The sequence below is a fragment of the Rhipicephalus sanguineus genome, chromosome 8, assembly GCF_013339695.2.
Source record: "Rhipicephalus sanguineus isolate Rsan-2018 chromosome 8, BIME_Rsan_1.4, whole genome shotgun sequence".
In the NCBI taxonomy this organism is placed as follows: domain Eukaryota; kingdom Metazoa; phylum Arthropoda; class Arachnida; order Ixodida; family Ixodidae; genus Rhipicephalus; species Rhipicephalus sanguineus.
The window spans coordinates 141688708-141710477 of NC_051183.1; positions in this window are offsets into that span (position 1 = coordinate 141688708).

Below are 21770 nucleotides of genomic sequence, written 5' to 3' on the forward strand. Positions count from 1 at the left end.
GGCATAAAATTAGCTTTATCAATCCTGGCGTCAATCCTCTCTAACGCCAATATCTCGCATAATCAGTGCTCATGATACGCATTTTTATCTTGTACCTTCAAATACGAGTTATCATCATATATCATCATTGTCATATATTGATCCAGTAAGGACATTTTTAGAAAATACGCGACTCACACGAGATATTTTTATCAACTTCCCATGAAAGAGCTTGCGGAGGGAGGTCATGGCACCCCTTCCCCAACTCACCCCTCTGATCAATAAATAGTGAGGTGGCCCATGAATGCTAGTGTGCCGAGATATGTGTGAATAGACTTGAGTATAAACGTAAGCCGATATACGGCTGATAGTAAGGCTGAAGATGAGTAGATAGGACCATAAGTCGGCAACAAAAGGTGGAGCTCACTCAGACTCACTCAAGATCTATATTTTGCGCTTAGGGTTCACTCGGACACAGGATCACCAATATTTTCCTTAACTGCACTCACTCGAACTCAGACTCACTATAATTTTCTTCAACCGGACTCACTCGGACTCAAACTCACCAAAATATTACTCAGACTCACGGCCCGATCTGAGTCTGAATGAGTCTGAGTGAGTTGACTCATGAGTGAGTTTGCCGACCTATAGGCGCGTCCAAGGCTTTTTCAACGGCCCGCTTGTCCCTGTACATTATTTTTTTAATTTCAAAAAGACATTTTCTGCATCGAAGGCTGGAGAGGTTGGGCACTTTCTGTGGTGCAGTGCAGTGAAGCCAATCGTCTGCATATTCGCAAAAAATACTTTGGTTGTTGTATAAAGACACGTAGAATCAAAGAGGCAAATAAAAGCGTCGGTATTTTTGCATCGTTTTTGGCCAAAAGCTTGGTAGGGAAAGGGTTAAAAGATTACAAGCACGATGTAAATAGCATAGTACATTACCACATACGGAAGCACGAGCGATCGTGCTGAAATGTAGTGCGACTCATTAATGAAAGCCTGGCACATTTGGTTGCTACATCATACTCTTGACAACTGTACTCTGTACTTATCACTGCAACGCGTCTTGGTAGCTTAGCAGGCAAAGTGTCACACTGCTAAGTTTGAGGAAACTAGTTTGATTGCCGGTGATGGTGGCTGCATTTCGATGGGGGCAGAGTTCAGCAGCACCAGTGTATTATCGTGAGCAGTATGAGAACAAAATATTTGAAAGAGGCTAGGCCTTTCTCATATATGGGTCATTTCCGTTGAAGGGGATTTGGCATGAGGATTCGAACAACAGGCCAGTCACGTCTGCATTGCCATACCCGAACAAAGCGTTACTAATCGCAATAGATGAGAAAACAATGCGATTGCAATTTAGCAAAGTCACAAAAATTCAGTCACAAGTCATAAAAAATATGGGACAAAGACAGTCACGTGCGGGCCAGGTCTGCGGGCCGCAGGCCACGTATTTGAGACCCATGGTTTAGAGGAACCATGGCGCCTTTTCCACGTTGTTTCCGTCAGCTGCCGCTATGAATCGCCCAACAGCGGGTTCAAAGCTATTTGCCACGCTAACGATAGTCTAACGATAGTCTGTTATATAGTGCTTATATTTAATTTAGGTGAATGTTAAAGAACCCCAAAGCATTAATCCAGACTACCCCTAACAGTATGCGTTATAATCATTATTGTGGCTTTTGCACGTAAGGTCTCAGAAGATATCTTGCTTTGCTATGCTCACATTTACCCAATAAAGACTTCATTTATACTTTACCGTAGTAAAATGCTTTGCTTGGCGCGTTGGTTCATATAGTCTAAAATAGATTTGAGTGCGAAAGGATGAGACACAAGAAGACAAGACGACTAAACGAGCGCCCACTACGAACTCATTTAGTCGTCTTGTCTTCTTGTGTCTCTTCCCTAGGTGCTCAAATCTATTCTAGACTATACTTTACCGGTTTGGCTGCTGCATTGTTCACAGTCACAACCTCATGACGATATAAAATTTTCGTGAAACTACAATCTAGCTGGCACTCCCCTATGACTGTGACTATCTGAACACCCCTTACTCTGTTCTCAAAACAAATAAGTGTGCACCAAGTCGCCCGGCAATTTGAATGACTGATGTTGATGCTTACACACATGTAGCCTTCTACGAGAACACGAAGATATGTAAAACGTTAAAATTAACTACACAGTCCTCACAAAATAAGTGCTTATCTGCCATCTGCTCTCACAAATGCCTGCACTAACCACCTGCACATTTCGGGTCTGAACATAAAACCATACACTTTGTTCAGTCATGAAAATCTTGTGGTTCAAACTAACATCCCCGTAACAAAAATGAAGGCCACCCAAAATTCCCATTAAAAACACCTCCTACGGGTCGTGTCCAGACCTATCAGCACATGTCCAGACCTATCACCTCACTAAAAGATGTACCTGAAGAAGTGCACAAGTAACTTTTCAGGCAGACAGTAAGTGTGAGAAGCAGATAAATCCATGTGATAAGCAGATAAATCCAGCTTTTATAGTTTGACACACAGGAACACGTGACTGATTGCTTGCATGGTTCACTTCGTAACACAAACACATTGCACGATGCACAACACAAATCAATTAGCACCTAGAACCACTGCAACACTGCAGATACACATCTAAGGACGCCATTGTTCGCTCGAACGCTACACGGTCACCACAGAGCACAACAAACGGCAAAACAGCTCAGACGCAATAGAACATGTACGACGGCGATGAAGAGGCAATGAAAATTGTAGCTACTGAGTGTATCATCACTCATGCCCTTGCAGTTCGCTGAAAGTATCAACATACAGGTACGCATTTGGCTGCGAACACAGGACACACACAAATGGCATGTGCTGGATGCAACGAGCGAACACTTTTCATGTTCGTGTACGATGAGCATGTGCCATATGCAATTTACACCTGCATGGAATTACCTGCAAAGCGAACGATGGCATGAAACACGCAATCGACAGCACCCAACGTTCACGTACACAGCACACTTCGCATTTTTTCATTGGCAATCGCACACGTTGATTAGATCTGGAAGCTAGCCCCACCTTGTTGCCTTTCGATAAATATTTCGACGGATGCTGATTAACACTGGTACTAATCACAATAACATCCAAATAAACTCCTTTTATGCAGCTGGCGACTAGGCCACTGCTCCCACTTTGTCACTTCATGCAGGTGTCATGTTTACATCGAACAGACATGAAGACGTCAAATTGTCACTGCCTTTTTTTCAGCCAACCAGTGACAGATACGTGTAACAGCACTAGCAAAATAGCTCACGTGAATGTTTTGCTGGTACGAGTCGTTTTAAGACATTATCCAGCGCCAGCTGCAGACAGAATTGGTCATCAAAGAGTACCTAAAGGAGCGTCTAGGCAGACTAATTGGGTAATACGTGTCAATTTTGTTTGCATTACAATGAAGGATCATGGAAAATAGGTATGCCACAAACGATTGAATGAACGAAGGCAGATCTGCAAGGTAGTGGAAAGCTTTGATTTGGGCAACCGCCAGCTTTTGTAACATGACCGCAGCTAGCCTGTGAGGACAAACTGACAGCAAAGTTTCGAGTAAGTTAGGGTGCCAGTTGTATGTCATCGGATTCTACATCGAACTCACAATTTTGGTTAGAGTATTGCTTTACCGTTCTCTTACATGCATAGGGGTTTTGATTATAAAATTGAAATTAGTAGATAATTAAAGCATTTCTCCTCCACATGACCATCAGTAAGCAGTTTCTGTGGTTGGGCACCAGCAAGAAGTCGCTCGCATCACGACTTGCTTTATCTGAAATTTTGTTTGCATTATTTCCACATGATAGAAATGAAGGCTACCTGAAGTTGTCATTGATGACTCAGCATTCTCGGGCGTATCTAACGCAGCACTCTATGAAAGCAGAATGTTCAAAGTGCACAAAGAGCTTTAAACAGACTATACGCGAGCTAAACAGCAAATTCAAGTTTGATGGAGCTTCTGTATCGAGGTGGCTGATACACAAGAAAACTGCACTGGCAGCGCACATGTACGGCACACTTCAGAGCACACACACGCCGCAAAGAACACTTTTACGTCTAGCACCGCTGCAGCAAATCGCAGGCTCATACTGCTGCTTGTGAGCAGACTTCGTCAACTGAGGACACGATCGAGCACTTCGGACGCGACGCGCTCACCACAGCGCATCGCAAGCGGCAAAGCAGCGCACTCGTAGCAGAACATGTGCAATGACGGCAATAAAACTTATCGCTATTGAGTGTATCATCACTCCGTACTTCACACAGGACTGGCCGTTCACCCAAAGCACCAGCATACACGCAATACACGTACGCATTTCGCGGGAATGAACCCCGAACACAGAGCACGTACAAATCGCATACGCTGTTTGCGGCGATCGAACACTTTTGACGTTCTTGTACGATGAGCATGTGACACACAGATTACGCCTCCATATGATGACATTCTAGTTCTCAAAGCAAAGCGAACGACGGCACGAAAGACACGAAATCGGTGGCCTCCGATCCTCGCGTAAACACAAGCACACTCCGTCGGTTTCCATCGGCGATCGCAGGCACCGAGGAGGGCAGGAAGGTAGCGCCGGCTTGCTACCTTTCGATGAATATCTCCGTGGATGATGATTAACTCTAGCACTAACCACAATAACACCCAAATGAACTTTTTTTTACGCGGCTGCTAGGCCTCGGTTCTCGCTTCGTCGCTTCACCCGGGCGCCATGTTTCTCGACGAGCCGGCGTGAAGACGTCATGGTCACCGTTTTTTTTTCTGCCAATCAGCGACCGAGAAAGCGAGCGGGACCGGCGAGTTTGGCTGGTACGAAAAACGGCCGCCGCTTCCGCACTTCGCGAGAGGCGGAACGGAACACGAAAAACGGAGCGGAAAACGGACGTGCGGTGGCAGCGCGGTGAGGCCTTTAGGTACCAAAACTTCCAAGATGGCCGCTTGTGCATCACCATGGAGCCACGGTGTGGAGCGGCCGTGGAAACGTCGCTATGAGATCAGTGGTCGCTATACATTGTGCGAGCACGTGACGAGAAACTCGTACCGTGTTGTGACATCAGGACACAGTAGGAACCGAAACTAGTTTTTAAAAACATACTGTAATTACTTTTTCAGGGTGCACTGGCGCGTAGCGCTGTCTTTTGTAGGCACTTGAGGGCTTGACTTTTCATTTGATGCAAAAAAACTGAAAATTTTCGTGTCAGTACCACTTTAAGAAGAGGCTCGATACGCTATGAAATGGAGAGTAAAGATTGGTGGGCATGTTGCCCTGGCCTTTACACACTTGCTGAGCTTAATGTCGTGGGTTTCGAGTCAGCTCATGTCTGTAGAATTGTTTATGGGGAGAAACATACGTTGCCTTTTACACGATACGAAGACGCGACCAAGCAAGTTTGTAAAATTCCTACGCCCAACCAAGGACGTAAAGCACGAAGGCTTCAGTACAAAAGGAAGCATGACCTCTGTTTTGCCATGTGAATGAAAATAAAGGCTAGGACTAGTGTTTGACATGTTTAGCGAGGAGGTCAAACCAGAAATCCGATGTATATATATATTTAAGAAATGCTCTGGTGTTCCTGAAGCACCCACACACAGGACAGGACAACCACTGAACTTATTTGAAAATCAATTGGTTGCACTTGAAGGAAAGCCGAATTCCACTGACCTTCAGAAAGGGCTTTAAAACCTCGTAGTTATCGCAAATATATAAGAGACTTGAAGCGCAAATTAACAAATCAGTCCCTGATTTTTTATTTGTGCTGCATGTAGTGCAAACCTGATGTAAAGTCTCCAATTAATCTAAGAGCCTGATTTCTTGAGCCTGTCACTAGTAAGGACCAGCTTGCAGCGGTACAGCTCACGTGCAATTGATGGATAATGGCAGTGATCGTTTAAGCTGCCATTACGCGAATGTTCCTTCACGCAAATAATTTTGATTAAAATTTGTGTCTGTCAGAGATTGTTGTTGCTGTGGCTTGATAAGCGTGTTTTCAGTGTCTACTTCATAAACTTTTCAAATCTTTTATTAACTCGGCGTTTGAGCAACGTAACACTTCATAGGGTCTTTCAGGAAATATTTGCAGTATTTTACTTTGACTGTAATATGCTTAAACTGCTACGGTTGAAAAGCGCGCTGAATGGTAGAGCGTTGATAGCGTCCTTTATTGATTTCATGCTGAAGGTGTCACGAATTTATGGACCGTAAAATTTAACACTTGTGCAACGGAACAGCTTTGTCAATTTCAACTTTTACTTGGGAAGCCTTAGTACAAATCACCCTTGCTGCTATTCTCTACAAGACACAGAACTGGAAATATTGTTTTGCTTGAGCAGCGCGTGGTGCAACTTACTTCATGGTTGCTATATTGTTTCAGGGGTTTTTCAACACAAATCCCAGGATGCCTTTGTACAGCCAAGTTGTATATTGATTATTTTTTCAACTGCAGTATGATAGATGTGCTTGGATTCATAGTTGTGATATATTTCTACTTCATGGTTGATATATTAGGAGCCAAAGGGGATTTGCAGAGACAAGCAAGTTGTATATTGACTAATGCTTTTTTTTAATTTTAACATAGCTACCGCATATACTGTATTTTCAGGTGTACAAGTTGCACCTTTGTATAAGACGTGCCCCCTACATTTTACAACTTTCGTGCACAAAATATGATGGACCTCTGTAGAAGCTTCGGCGCATGCATTACCGAAGAGTGATTCCACGAGAGATCGAACGTGCATGCCGGCTCGATATTTTTTTGTCTGATTTTTCGATATGCTGTGTGTGCACATTCCAAGTGCACAGAATGGAACTTTTAACTTTCAAGAAACGCTCCCAGCGCGGCAGAAAAAAATTTAAGATGGCGGCGCGGGCGTCCTCTTTTTGCTTACCGTAATACGTTTTTTTTCAATTCACGGCCGAATTTAACGCAAGCTAAAAACGTGGTCGAAAATTTTTGCTGCGGCTTACAAGACACATCACTGTGAAATATATTCATGCTTGCCTTATGCTGTTTTAAAAAGAAAAAAAATTAAAAATGGGAAACATTGCCCAAGTCAAAAAAGTTCGCTAACTTTGATGCTTGTTGGTGTGTTTGCTATTTCACAGAGAAACTTCGAGAAAGTATCAAATATAAAACAAAGCCTTTGCAAACAAAGCCACGCAAAAGAAGAAAAAAGTATTTAAGGAAGACTTTTATTGATGAATGCTCATGTTCAAAAACCAATAAAAAGTCCGTTCTGAATTATGACGATTTTTTTATCGAAGAGCGCTTATGTCAGTAAGAACGCGGTTTCAATATTATATAACCTCATTTGCTTTGTTCACCAGATATAAATGGCCAAAACGGCCTATGCTGTGTGCTCACTTCAGTGTTTTAGCTGTTTATCAGCTTGCATTGTGAGTAAATCTGCAGTTTTAATTATTTTGCTGCAGCAAAGCTTTGCTCTGCTGGCTTGTCTTCAAGAAAAATGTATTCTCGGGTTTTATTTCTCTCTAGTGTGTGCGGGGTGAGCCACTGCATGCCGTCCTCTAATGGCCTAACGCGTACATTTTGCAGCCTACAACCTCGCCAAACGTCAGACGAAAGGTGGTTGCACTTGAAGATATACCAACTGCTTCTTTTTCCTGTAGAAACGAGTGGTCTACCACATCGTGGTTCTAATAGATATCGACAGGTTTGCTAGCAGACCTTGAAGGTGTAAATATTCTTAGCCTATAGCAGTGGCTTCCGCAGTTAAAGGGACACTAAAGGCAAATATTAAGTCGACGTTGATTGTTGAAATAGCGGTCCAGAAACCTCGTAGTGCTGCTTTTGTGCCAAGGAAGTGCCTATTTTGAAATAAAATCACGTTTTTAGTGGTCCGCATCGCGTTAGCGCGTTTCAAACCTCCCGCCTGAAAATACGACTTTTATACGTCACTGCTGCCGTGCCCAACGTTGCCCGCTTTTACTGCGCGGCCGCCGACACTAGTAGCAGCCGAGCGGAAGTAGCGGGACCCACAGTAGCAACAACGGCGCTGCCGCAAAGACTTGCTCGGATGGGCACATTCAAAGCCGTCACCAAGTTGCGGTTGGTCTCGTAATCCTCAGTACGAAAGTGCAGCGAGCACACACGCAGAGGTTTTGACTGTTTAGCACACTGGCGCAATGGCATGACACTAAGCCACTTCGAGCGTAAGGGTTCATTCCGCGGCACCCAGTGAAAAGACACACCGGTTTCCTTGCTGCAGCACTCGCGTTGTGCACCATTCGGGCATCCGGCAATATCACACGCATGCGGCATTTTGTCGAACTTTCTGTCAGAACGACTTTCACGAGCGCGCAAAACACGCACGGCAGTACGCGATCCCGAAACTACCACTGAGACGGGCGAGGCGCAGTTCGGCGAAAACGGAACCTTTGAACCACGCGCGCCGTTCCCCATGGCAACGCCACGGAGGTTTTGTTTACCATGAATCAAGCGGAAACGAACAAACAGCATTTTATTACGTCTTTTGATGCTCGGAATGTTCTTTTTTTACTGCTGCTAGTTTGATTACTAGTGATTTATTGTAGGCCGACTTCCGTAAGTCATCGGGATCACTTCGAAAATGTCCCGCTCGTGGCGCTCATCATGTGATACATTTAGCTTAATTTCTCGGTAAGTAGGGCACTGCTGTTGATAATATTGCCGTTTTAGAAGTTGTCATACATTGGGCTTTCACTTTGACATAAATTGTTATTTGCCTTTAGTGTCCCTTTAAGCAATAGAAAAAACAGGAGCAAAAAAAATTACGCAATAAAACTATTTTTCTTAGCAATCTTTTTTGAACGTGGAAATAATCTGCATAGGATACTCGGACACAACCATGAGCCGCACGCATCGTGTGTAGTGAATACCTAGATCAAATCGACACATTTATACTCAAGAGCGCTGCACTCATTTTCTCAATTCCATGCTACTGTCATGAATGAGTTGCTAGATGGCTCACGGTTTTACGTTTTATGACCAAGGCTGTCAAAGGCTCTGAACTGTAGCATTGTGTAAGCCGCACTTATTGTCAAAGGATGATGTCACTGGTGGCGCGAGACGGACATCTGTGGTTCTCGACGTGTGAAAGCATGCCAACAAAACAAGAATTGTTGGCAGCTATGGTCGCGCATCTTTTGGCTGCTGAAACACAGAGGTAAAGATCGAGGTGACACAGAAAGACATTATAAGTGTTGTTTGCGCTCAGTGTTTGTCGAATGGGGAATATGGTTAGAGGATCCAATGCTATACCTCCAAAGTCTCCCAGATTTTCCGACCATTTCTTACGTTTGTACGGTTGGCAGGAAAATCTCCCGGAAATCGAATTTTTTGGGCGTGATGTGGCCATTTTGATAAAAATCCAACCCAATCTGTTCCAGGTTTTTTGCGAACCCATCGCGTATAGCATTATGTAAACCAATTTAGGAGGCATTGATGTAAACCTACAGTAGAATCTCGGCGATAAGGAAATGGCTGATATGAATTCGTGATATTCCCAGCCGAAATCTACTGCGACCAATGGGCCAAACATTTTTTTTTTTTTTGCACACTTTTCCGCGTAGTGGCGCGTGATACGAATTTTGGTGCCGGAACCGTCAAGCGACGGCCGAGAACAGCGTTCTGGAAGCTTCAGAAGTACGCGCGCGACCAGCGCACACAATGTCGGAACTGTGGTTATCGTTTGCCACAACCGCTGTGGACGAATCCACTGTCGCTTTTGACACGGTGATGTATGGCGACGACGAAACTGACGGAACTCTGCAAGTGCACGCGTGTCCAACGCTCACCCAGTGAGTGACGCTTTTCGCAAACGCTACGGACAAAACCGCAGCACATGTCAGATAGCATCTGCCGCGATCAGATACTTTTGAAGGCACGTGCGCGACCAGCGCATTGCACGCATTGACCAGTGCACTGAAAACGGAAATACCGTTTGCCGCAGCCGCTCGCACGAAACTGCGGTCGCTGCGGCGCGCTCATCGATAGCGACTACGAGCTCGGAGGGTACACGGCTGACGCAGCGCTAGATTAAAGGCAATAAAGTGGTAAAAAAATTGGCCGCGTATCTACGTGCTTCGCCGCAAATGTCGTCTAAAGACTAGAGAAGAGGTGCTGCGTGAGATATGGACGCCATCTGGAAATACGTCGGGAAACATCACTGCTGTGTTGCGGGCTGGTAGTCCCGGCGCAGCAGCAGGCGAAGACCGGCGGTGACGAACACGACCGGCGGGGACGCCAGACAGCCCGAACACGCGGTTTGGCGCAAAGCGCTGAAGCATAAGAAACGTCCGCACTCAACGAGTACTCTCCACACACTCTTTTATATTCACGTCGCCTGGGTAAAAGGAATGCCAGAGCGGCGCCCCATGGCATTCGTACAGTGCAATACAGAACCGAAACCGAAACACAACAATGAGCTCGCGCAGAGGGCACGGAGGAAGTCAAGTTTAGAGCGCAGTCGCATTTGCAGCGCAGGTTAAGAAACTAGGGTCTTTTAATTTACGTATGTATGCATTTTCTATTAAAGGAACACACCACCTAATACTTGCCTAGTGATGTTGCGCCTCAGATATGCGTAATGTTTGCTTTTTGATCAACAATGTACACAAGTATGAACCTAGTCAGCCGTTCAAGATGGCTGGCCCTTGGGCAAGTGGTTCAACTTTGGCCGGGTGGCTGAATCGAGGGACGTGCCGACAAACAGAAAGACAGACCAAAATTTTTCCGTTTAAGTATCCAAGAAAGACTATCGTCTTTAAAATGTCCCCACCTCCCCGAAGGGAATCGTGAGAAAATGCGAATGCATTTCTTGCGCCGGCAGTACACGGCGTAGTAATTTTAATGGCGTAAAGCTGGACATCGACGCGCTCAAGTGTCTCCCTTTTGGGCGCCTCTTTCAACGAACGCTTCCTAGGTGCGTTCGTAATCACCTCAGGGATGTTGCCACCGCCTTCAATGCAGCACAAACGCGTTTAGAACGCGCTGTTTTCAGGCTGTGCCAAGGCAGCACAAACGCTACAAACGCGTTTCAAACGCACTGCATTGAGGCGGTGCAACGCCACCTAGACAAACGAAGTTTCTCTAGGTGGCGTTGGGCGGTGGCGCAGGCAGGAGAGAGAGCGAACGGCGAGAGAAGGAGCGGCGAAGCACTACGCCTACCCTCTCCACACACGCGGGAGCTCCCCCAAGCCAATGCCACCTAGAAAAAAATTGCGCTGACCGAGCTCCCGCGATGCGAGCGCCCTCACGCTCCTCTCCACTCACTCTCCGCTACTCCGCCCGCACCACCTGCTCCGGTTGCTAGAGGCGAGGATAAGCGCGCGCGCCCGCAGCTGTTGCTATAGGAGAGGGAGTGAGAGCGCAGAGGCGCGCGGACAACGCCTGATGCCTTACATAGCCCGAATAAGAAATGCATTCGCATTTAAAAAGGCACGAAGCGTTTCGGCGTTCGTGTTGATGTTCGCTTATGACTATTGTGTAGCGGACTTGGGCACTTAGTGTTCAGTCGGCCTGAAGCGAAGCTTTGACGCGCACTTTCGCGGCAGCCAGCTGTTGGTCCGTTCATGTGTGTCCCAAAAAGACATACGAGAGTTCTTTTGACCGAAATAAATGTTATGTACGTATATCATGGTTTTAAAACACATTTTGCTAGTTGCTAGCGACTGTCGGACATGGTTCTTGACCACGTAAAAAATTGTCTTGAGGTAGTTCTGCACACGAAGTGACAGAACTTTTTTTTAAATTGTTTTTCACTATTCGGCTTCCATCTCAAATCGAACGAGATACATCCCACTGTCTTACGGAAGTTGTATATTCACCACAAGGATCTCGCCACGTCCTATTCATGCAGTGTTCAGAGAATGTTCTGGTTTCGCAAGACCGGTGGGGAGCACAAATTAAATGTATAACGCCGGTTCCTCCACTGGGAAGTGAGGCTTTTTTCGTTTTCGTCCGTGCTAATACAGCTACATCATCTGCAGTGATCACCGCGTTGAGCCGAGCTACGAGGCTAATTGTTTTGACCAAACACATCATACTAGAATATAATAAATGCCACCGATCCCTACCACTGCCGTTTGCCGTCCTTGAGTTCAATTCTGGCGCCTCTGTGATGCACGTGTCAAACCCATCGGCCGAGCCACTCGCGTTGCGCCGCAGTAAAAGCCTTGGGAGAGCCGAGCCGCTGGCTTCATTTTCAATGTTTGACACAATGGACAACTATGTTCTCATTTTCAATGTTTGACACAATGGACAACTCTGTTCTGGCCACCCTCGAGACATCGCCTCCTCATTCACTGCCGCGATCTTTCACACCAACCGTTGCCAGCGACCTTACGACGATGCAGCGCGACCAACTTCTTCGCTTGCTGGAATGTTTGTCATCCTCGTTTAACTGCAAAGCAACGTCACTTGGCCGCACAACGACTGTTTCGCGCACTATCGACACTGGGAGCCATGCGCCCATTCGACAGCGTCCCTACCGAGTATAGGCCTCGTGCGCTCTGTTGATGGCGCCACCTTTCCCCGAGTGAGCAGCGTCAATGTGGCCACTTGGCGCACTTTGTCCCTGTTCCCTCCCAGGCGCATAGCTCGAAGTTGTGAGCGATCAACGTCGGTGCGTGAAAAATGGCAACACAAAACGAGCCCAGCTTGCTTCTTTGCGGCTACCGAGAAATACCAAATGTTCAGGAATACTTTAAACTAAACGCAGTAGTTCGCTTCGGGGTGGCGACTTCTACGCCGCTAATCACGTTTACTGCGTGAGAGAGGAACTCCAGGGCCGTCGGTTCGTCGGAAGTATTCGGAAAATGCGTCACACAAATGAAGAGCGTGCAGTACGACGTTCGTTTAGAGGAGGAGGAGGAATAAACTTTTATTGAGACCAGCAATTTGTTTGGCTGGGCCTAGGCCTCCCACGTGGGGACGTCGAGGTCTTGCCTCTCCGCCGCCTCGCGGGCCTGCTGGGTCGCCCAAAGCTGGTCGTCGAAATGGGAGCTGCGCAGGGCGGCATGCCATCTCGACGAGAGGGTCTCGGTGTTAACGGACGGGTACTGGTGTTTACACTCCCACAGCATATGCGGGAGCGAAGCGACCTGGGTCTTGCATACCTTACAGGTGTGGTTAGGATAAATGTCTGGGTATATCTTGTGGTATCGATGTAGTGACGGGTACGTGTTTGTCTGTAACAGGCGGAGGGTGGTTGCCTGCGCTCTGTTTAGCTTGTGATGAGGGGTGGGGAAGGTTCTTTTTTCAAGGTAAGATGCTTTGGTGATGTCGTTGTAGCTGGTGAGGCGATCGCGTTCCGCGGGTACACCTGCGCTGTCTCCGGCACGGTTGACCAGGCCTCGTGCTACGGAGTGTGCGACCTCGTTAAGGTTGGTGAGGTGCGGATGAACGTCGCCGGCATGTGCTGGAATCCAGACGAGCGTGATTGGTTATCTGCTGAGTGAGGGGCGTGGTGTAGGATGCGTAATGCTTGCTGTGAGATGCGGCCTTTTATATAGTTGTTGATTGCCGTGCGGGAGTCGCTCACGATGGTGTCGCAGTCTGGGCGAGGGCGGCCAGGGCGATGGCCACCTCTTCGGCAGTCTCAGCGTTCTGGGTTACGATGCTGGCAGCGTGTCTGAGCGAGCCGCCTTGGGTGGTAGCCGCTGCGAAGCGGTGCCCGTCTTGATATTCAGCTGCATCGACAAAGGTGACGCCTGTGGTGTCGCCGTAAGCTTTGATGAGGGAGGCGGCCCGTGCCTTCCGCCGTTCCTTGTTGTATTCAGGGTGCATGTTTTTGGGGATGGGGTCGGCATGTAGCCAAGCCCGGATACATCCTGGGATTGGGTGTTTGTCTCCGTGCTGGCGGTGGTAGGTGATGCCGAGTTTAGTCAGAATGTGCCGACCCGTTTCTGTGAGGGTGAGGCGCTCCAGATGAGCCTGACGCTGCGCTTCGATTAATTCGTTGAGGGTGTTATGGAGTCCTAATTGGAGAAGAAGTTCTGTGCTGGTGTTGTTTGGTAGTCCGAGGGCAAGCTTGTAGGCTCCGCGAATGATGATGTCCAGCTTAGTTTTTTCTGCTTTGTACCAGGTATGGAAGGCGGCGACGTACGTGATGTGGCAGATAACGAACGAGTGAACGAGGCGGATGAGGCTTTCTTCCTTCATGCCCTGCCTTCGGTTTGTCACCCGCTTTAACAGCCGCGACGTGTTGGCCGTCTGTCGGAGGATCTTAGAGATAGCCGTTGAGTTCGCACCGTTGGCTTCGATGGTCATGCCAAGGACCCGGATGGTGGAAACCACGGGTATGGTGTCACCGTTCCCTGTGTGAAGCTGGATTTCTTCGTAGTAGCGTTTGTGCGTAAAGCGTAGCGGTGGGCGTCCGCGGAGCGTTGGGCGATATAAGAGAAGCTCCGATTTGCTGGGCGAGCATCGGAGTCCCGTGCCTCGGAGATAAGTTTCGACGGTATCGATCGCGTTTTGCAGAGCGGTTTCGATTTCGCCGTCGCTGCCCTTCGCGGCCCAAATCGTAATGTCGTCGGCATAAATGGTGTGTTCAATACCATCGATCTTCTGGAGTTCCTGTGCTAAACCGATCATGACTAGATTAAACAACATTGGGGAGATGACTGAACCTTGCGGGGTGCCCGTTCGTTTAGAGGCGAGCAAAGTTTTTTCTTGGCATACGATAAAATACATTTTATCCGCAGCCTCGCGCGTCGCTTGTCCTACGACCGGCGCGCATTAGCAGAGACCTGGATAGTTGAAATGACAAATTAGCAACAATAAAAAGATAGAAACCACATGAAGCGCCCGTCTCTTAGTTTTCTAGCGCTGTGAGTACGTTGAACATTTAGCAAAATTATACTTTTGAACATGAGCAACTGTGTTTTTCGTGTTGGTCGTCCCATCATAAAGCCGATCCTGAGGCCCCTCAGCTCGACACTCGTGTACAGCCGGCAAAGTGAGCACTGCAGAGGACTGTTTGCGGCGCAGTGGTTGCCACAAGTCTCCTTTCAGGCTAACAATAATAAAAGGAACAAGGGAACCAACATATTACCTGAAGCAGTAGCGTAGCCAGAAATGTTTTTTCGGTGAGGGTTAAACCATACTTTATATGTGTTCGTCCGTGCGTTTGTATGTGTGCACGTATACATACACATTCAAAATTTTTTAAAAATCGGGGGTGAGAGGAGGGTGTTTGAACCCCTCGGGCTGCGCCAGTGACTTGGATAGAAAGCGAAAGAAACCGTGCGAACACAGGACGCGTTTGCTTATAGAGCGCGCCGAACGGCTGCGATCCAACGTTTTCACCGATCAGCCTTGTTTGACTTTCATGAAATATTATAAAATATAATCTTCGGCAGTTTCTCGGCCGTGTTCTTGTAGCTGTTATGACATGTGAACTCGCAAGAGCAGATAGAAGTCGACTTTTTTCGCCGCGTACACATGCTTGCGCTGCTAGGGGCCATTGCCAACCTGCTGCGGCCAAGCGCGGCTGCGCGGAGGGAACGGGGACGTTTCGCCAGCAGCCGCCCCAGTGGCACTGCATGTCCGATTTGAAACAGCAGCGCACGAGGCCTATAGGCTAGCGAAAGCCGCGTTATCGATGACCAGGTGGACGGCACGCTCAAACGCGGTGTCACCCAGCCTTCCAGCAGTGCCTGGCCTTCGCCAATCGTCCTGGTTCGGAAAAAAGACGGTACCATACGAGTCCGCGTCGACTGTCGACGGCTTAACAAGATTACCCGAAAGGATGTGTATCCGTTGCCACGTATTGACGATGCACCGGACTATTTGCAAGCAGCGCATTTCTTCCTTCGACCTCCGCTCTGGCTACTGGCAGGTGCCCATGACTGAGGCTGAGTGTTCGTACAATCCGCCTGGTGTTACAAACGCGGTTTTCGAATTCACTGTAATGCCGTTCGGTCTCTGCAAGCGGCCGCCACCTTTGAACGCATGATGGAGTGCATCCTGCGCCGCCTGAAGTGGCGCACTTGACAATGTCACCGAGATAGCAGAGACATCTTTTCTCCAGATTTTTCGACCCAGCTACGCCGTTTGCATCAAGTTTGGCCTGTCTCCACAATGCTGGCTAACTTGAAAAAGGGCCTATTTGCAGCTTGAAAACTGACTATATGACCACGTTGCCTCGAGAGAGGGCATTCTGCCCGATGCTGCTAAACTTCGGGCGTATCCGAAGTCCCGAATCCTGCTACCCTGAAAGCACTACGCAGCTTTATTGGCCTATGCTTCTATTTACAATGCTTCCTTCGCAATTTAGCTATCGCACACCTGAACGCACTTGTCCAGGCGACAAAGCGTCAGACTCTGCCCCGGCGGCGCTGCGAAAACACCGCCACCAGCGCCCTCATCGTAGCCCTGGCCTAACTGGGTAGTGCAAAGAGAGCCGCCGCAAGCGAATGTGCATAGGCCGCAATATACACCTCCTCTTTCGTTGGTGTCGAGGCGCGCTGTCCTGAAAATCAAGGACCTGGAAAGCTTCTTCCGCCAATCCACGCTTCAGAAACAAAGGAAGCTGATCAAGCGAACTGCCGAGTACGATGCAAAATAAGTTTAGTATTCCCGCGCGCTGCAACTCGCAAGTACAAGCGAGCATCACACGACACCGAGTTCGAGGCAAGCCCTCCGACATCCGTTCTCTAGAGCCTAAATGCGTTAAAATCGGGTATATACGTATGTCACAGCGATAAAGTACCTACATACACGATCAATTTACTTAGCTATGCATCTTACGATCGTGGTACAAAACTCGGTTCATCAGGGGCGAATGGCCCCGGCGATTTTCGCCTTTCAGTTGCATTCTCCCTTAATTCATCTCTCGCTTCCTGTGCATTGGAGTGTTTTATTACGCATCCTCAAATGGTCCTCTTGATGGTCGTCTTCCGTTTGTATGTACTGCAAATGGGTGATACGTGCGTGTCCACTTTCGCGGGTACAACCAAAGGCAAAACCGTGGCCTCCGAGATAGCTACGGCAACCGCGGAGGACACGGGCGAAACAACCTGAAGGGGGTCACGACCAACATTCTGCGATTTACTTGTATGACGCACGTGGTGTTAGCTAGTTAGAACAAGAACTCTGAGCCTTTCAAAACGTACATACGTCTGCGATGCTGTGTTGTGACGACCAACTCGTCGCGGTGTGCGTATCCACGCGTCCTCCAGTCTGCCATCTAGCTGCTCACTTCGTGTTACACGACAAGCACCGGCGGTCAGAGCCTCTGCTGGGCTTCATAGTCAAGGTTACCACGGTTTTGCATCAGGGCTACGCAAAACAACAGCAGAGCCACACATTCATGCCACCGGCTGTGGAGAACGCGGGCACTTCGCTTACCCAACACGCTCGCAACGGCCCGTATCCAGCGCTCTCGCCTTTATTCTTCGTACGACAACTATGGAAATCGGTAAAACCTGAACGTTGTTATTCAGTCTTTTACGTCCGTGGCAATTCACAACGCAACAGTGCGTCTTTTGCGGAGTTTCTTCGTAGCGTGCGGAGGACTCTCGTCTGCTGCTGTTTTCGCCGTCGTTCAGGCGAATTATCCAGCAAGCACTTCACGACCGGTTCGGTGGCGCGTCCGACTAGCGGAGAGCAATTCACAGCCTCTCGTTTCTGAGTGCTAAATGCGCAAACACACGCGATATTAAGCTCAATCGTGTTTCGCACTCGCTAGTTGCAACCTGGTTCATAGCAAACTATGCGAGAGAGTCGGTCTATGCACTACTCAATACTTCTCCGACAGGTGGCGCCACACATCTTGGAAACTCCAGAGTCTGACGTCTATGAACTATATGCTTGGTCGGAAGCCTGTGATGACGCGTTTTATGACTTTGGCGCGTGCTTGCATCTCCGCTAATGTTTTCTCCTCATTCCCTCCAGCGCACCTACAGAAATTCCACGCTGATGCCAGTGGTGTCCGTCTTGTAGCTGTTGCTCGCGCAAACGCAAGGAACGTCAATGCCGAATATGTGGTCGCATATGCCAGTCGCACACTCACGAAACTGAGACAATTACTCCAACAGAAAAAGAGCGCGTGGCCTGCGTATGGCTCTTCAGAAATTCCTCCCTCTCTTTACGGTCGTGTTTTAGACACCGTAACGGACCACCACGCTTTTTGCAGGTTTTTCGAACCTGAAGGACCTGTAGGCAGCCTCGCTCGTTGGGCTCTCCGCTCCAGGCGCAGATTTTGCTAACGCCCGGACTGCTTAGAAAAAGACTTATTTTCAATCATTTTCTCACGTAAAGACACCCCGTGATCAGAGTTTCGGGGGGAGGGGGGGCGATATTATGATGCTCAAGCGATATTATTCTCTCTGACCTCTCTCTAGGTCGCCATGATAGCTACTTGTCAATACCGGGGTGACTTGTAAGGTAGATCGGCACGCACAGAAGACCATCGCCATCGGCTAACGCGCACCGGCATGTTCGCTCTCTGGCTACGCCCTGCTGCTGTCGCTGAGTACCTTGAATAAACCCCCGTAACAGCTTCCCCGCAGGGCGTTTGCGCAAGCAGGCGTTTGGTGTGTAGCGACACCACGTACCCTGAGCTTCCACACTGAAGCTGTGATCCGAATTGTGGCGATAGGATGAAAGGCGGAGGGCGAGAAGCCAAAAACGGTGGCAGTCAGTCTCTTGGTCGGACCCTGCCCGATGGGCTCCTATTCCTTGATAAGGATAGGGGTTCAGAGACCTTGCGGAGTCTGAGGGTGAACAGCTGACGTTGCTCGGAACCTTAGACCGTGCAACACAAATGGCCTTTTCTACTAAAAAACTGATGGGCCTTCCATGAGAAGCCGCACCGAAGTACACTACACTGGAATGGACTCTGATAACTTTTCAAAGTTTTTCGTGAGGCACTTTACGGATGAGAAAGCTATATCTTGTAAATCAGTGTTCAAGATTGCCCAAGTCGCTCGAAAAAGCTGTCGGTCCTGACACTCTCGTCGGGTGATCTGTTGACCGAAATATTAAAGAAGACACAGAGCGATAACCTTGAAAATCTAGAAATAGTAGCTGACCAAACCATGACAGTAACACCGCGCCGTAGCCTCAACAGCACACAAGGAGTAATATCAGAAAGAGACCACATGAATGAAACTGATGAAGACACGAAAATCTCAGGCACCAAGGAGTTGCTGCAGTGGGACTTATCACGATTAGAAGATCGGACGAAATCATACGGACGAAACACATTGTTCTTATTGTGAAGAAGAAGATGCGCCTCCATCCAGCAGCATCGCCAACGCTCGGCTCGCTCGGCTCGTGTTTCGGATCGCCGCTGTGCCTCTGGACGCTTCTTCTCGCTTGCTTGCCGCTGACGACCATTACGTCTTTCAACGACCAATAAACCTCTTCACATTTGGTGGAGGGTGCTGTTCATCCCCGTCGCTACACCCTGGAGCTGCGTAGCCGGACGCTACCGCCGATCATGACTGACCACGCAAACCCACCGGCGCCTTCGTCCCTGTCCGTCACCTGCACCGGGCTTCCTCGGCTCCGGGACCCAAAGGTCTTCAGCGGTGCAGATGAGACCGACGTGGAAGACTGGCTTGACCACTACGAACTGGTGAGTGCGCATAATAAGTGGGATGACCCCGACAAGCTAGGCTACGTCATATTTTATCTGACTGGCGTCGCCGAATTGTGGTACAACAACCACAAACAGAACATCCCCACATGGACCGTCTTCAAGACGTCCTGCTCTGAAGTATTCGGTCGACCAGCTGTCCGCAAGCAGCGCGCAGAGCAACGCTTGCGCGTCCGCTCACAGCAGACTGGAGAAAGCTTCACAAGCTATATTGAGGACGTCGTCGACCTTTGTCGACGTGTCAACGACACCATGCCCGAAGCTGACAGGATCAAACAAATCCTGAAGGGCATTGACGATGGCGCATTCCAAATGCTCTTGGCTAGTAATCCGGGCACAGTTTCAGAAGTCGTCAGCTTGTGTCAGAGCTACGACGAGTTGAAGAAGCAGCGCGCTCTGACTCGGCAGCCTCCACGGGGTGGCGACTCGCTGTGCAGTCTCGACACCATGCCTGACCATTCGACGTTGCTTCAGCAGGTTCGAGACTTCGTCCGCGAGGAAGTTGCCCGCCAACTTTCCTTACTGCCTTTTACTCACGAGCCTACCACCCGTCTGCCCACCCCGCTCCGCACTGTTATTTCGGAGGAGGTTGCCCACGCTGTTCCCCTTGCGCGCCGCGAGCCGCCTCCATCCAGCCCTGTTCACTACACGCGTGCATCGGAGCCTGTGGCCGCTCTTGTCGCCTATGCGCAAGCCGTGCAGCCTGTAGCCGCGCCCCTCACGTATGCTGACGTTCTGCGTAGGCTTCCGCAACCACCTTACACTACGCACTCGCAGCCCACGCAACCGCCTGTCTATCCTTCCACTTGGGCAGCGCCGACAATCGCCAATCCATGGAGGACGCCTGATAATCGACCGATTTGCTACGCCTGCTACACTCCTGGACACGTCGCCCGCTATTGCCGCCGTCGCCCCCAAACTTTCGGCGACCGTGCCCGGTCGTCGCAAGCCGGAAGCCAGCCCTTCCTCCAATACGTTCCTGGCCCATCACCGCGCGATGCCCCTACTCACCGCCCTGACTTCCAGCCGCAGCGCTCACCATCTCCTCGGCGGCGATCGCCGTCCCCCATGCGTCGCCGGCCCGGACCCTCCGACCAGGAAAACTAAACGCCGCAGTTCAAGAGGCAAGAACTGCGCCATCTCCGAACTGTCCAAGCCCTCACTCCTCCCCAACTAACGTGGTCGCCATAACTGTTGAAGGTGTTCGTACTTTTGCCCTTGTGGACACCGGCGCCGCCGTTTCTGTCATAGCCGCTAATCTCTGCCGTGTATTACGAAAGGTAACGACGCCGCTTTCGGGACTGTCGCTCCACACCGCAAGCAGCGCAGCAAGTGACGCCTCTCGCAGCCTGCACTGCAAGAGTGGTCATTGAAGGCAATCTGTACATCGTTGAGTTCATTGTCCTTTCTGCCTGTTCGCATGACGTCATCCTCGGGTGGGACTTCCTATCCCGCCATAATGCCGTCATCGACTGCGCACGCGCCGAAGTTGAGTTTTCCCCATTGTGTGACGCCCCATTACTTGACGCTCTTCATCAGCCGCCCAAGCTGCTCGTTCGTGAGGATACCGACATTCCGCCTGGCACTTTCGCACTGGTCCCTGTTTCCTGCAACGCCCACACCGACGCTACAGTCTTTTTCACGCCGTCCACTGTCTTCACGAGTCGTAGAGCTCTGCCGCTACCTTTCGCAACGATTTACATCGCCGCCGGCAGCAGCAATATATTCGTCTTGAATCCGCTCTCTGCACCTGTCACGCTGCTTGCAGGCGAATGTCTCGGCCGCGTGGAAGATCTCGACTCTTCGTCTTTGGTTGACGTCCCGGATGACTGCTGCGACCCACCAAATGCCCTGTCGGCACTCGGGGAGTCATCCAGTGATATATTTTCCAGTGCCATCGCCGATACCCTCACCCCTGCCGAACACGCTGACCTACTTGCTCTTCTGCACGAGTTCCGGAATTCTTTCGATGTGTCGCAACCTCAACTGGGCCGCACGTCGCAAGTACAACATTACGTCGACACCGGTTTACACCAGCCGCTGCGTCAAAGACCATACCGCGTCTCCGCTGAAGAGCGCCGCGTCATTAACAACCAAGTCGAAGACATGCTTCGTAGAGACGTTATTCGACCATCGCACAGTCCCTGGGC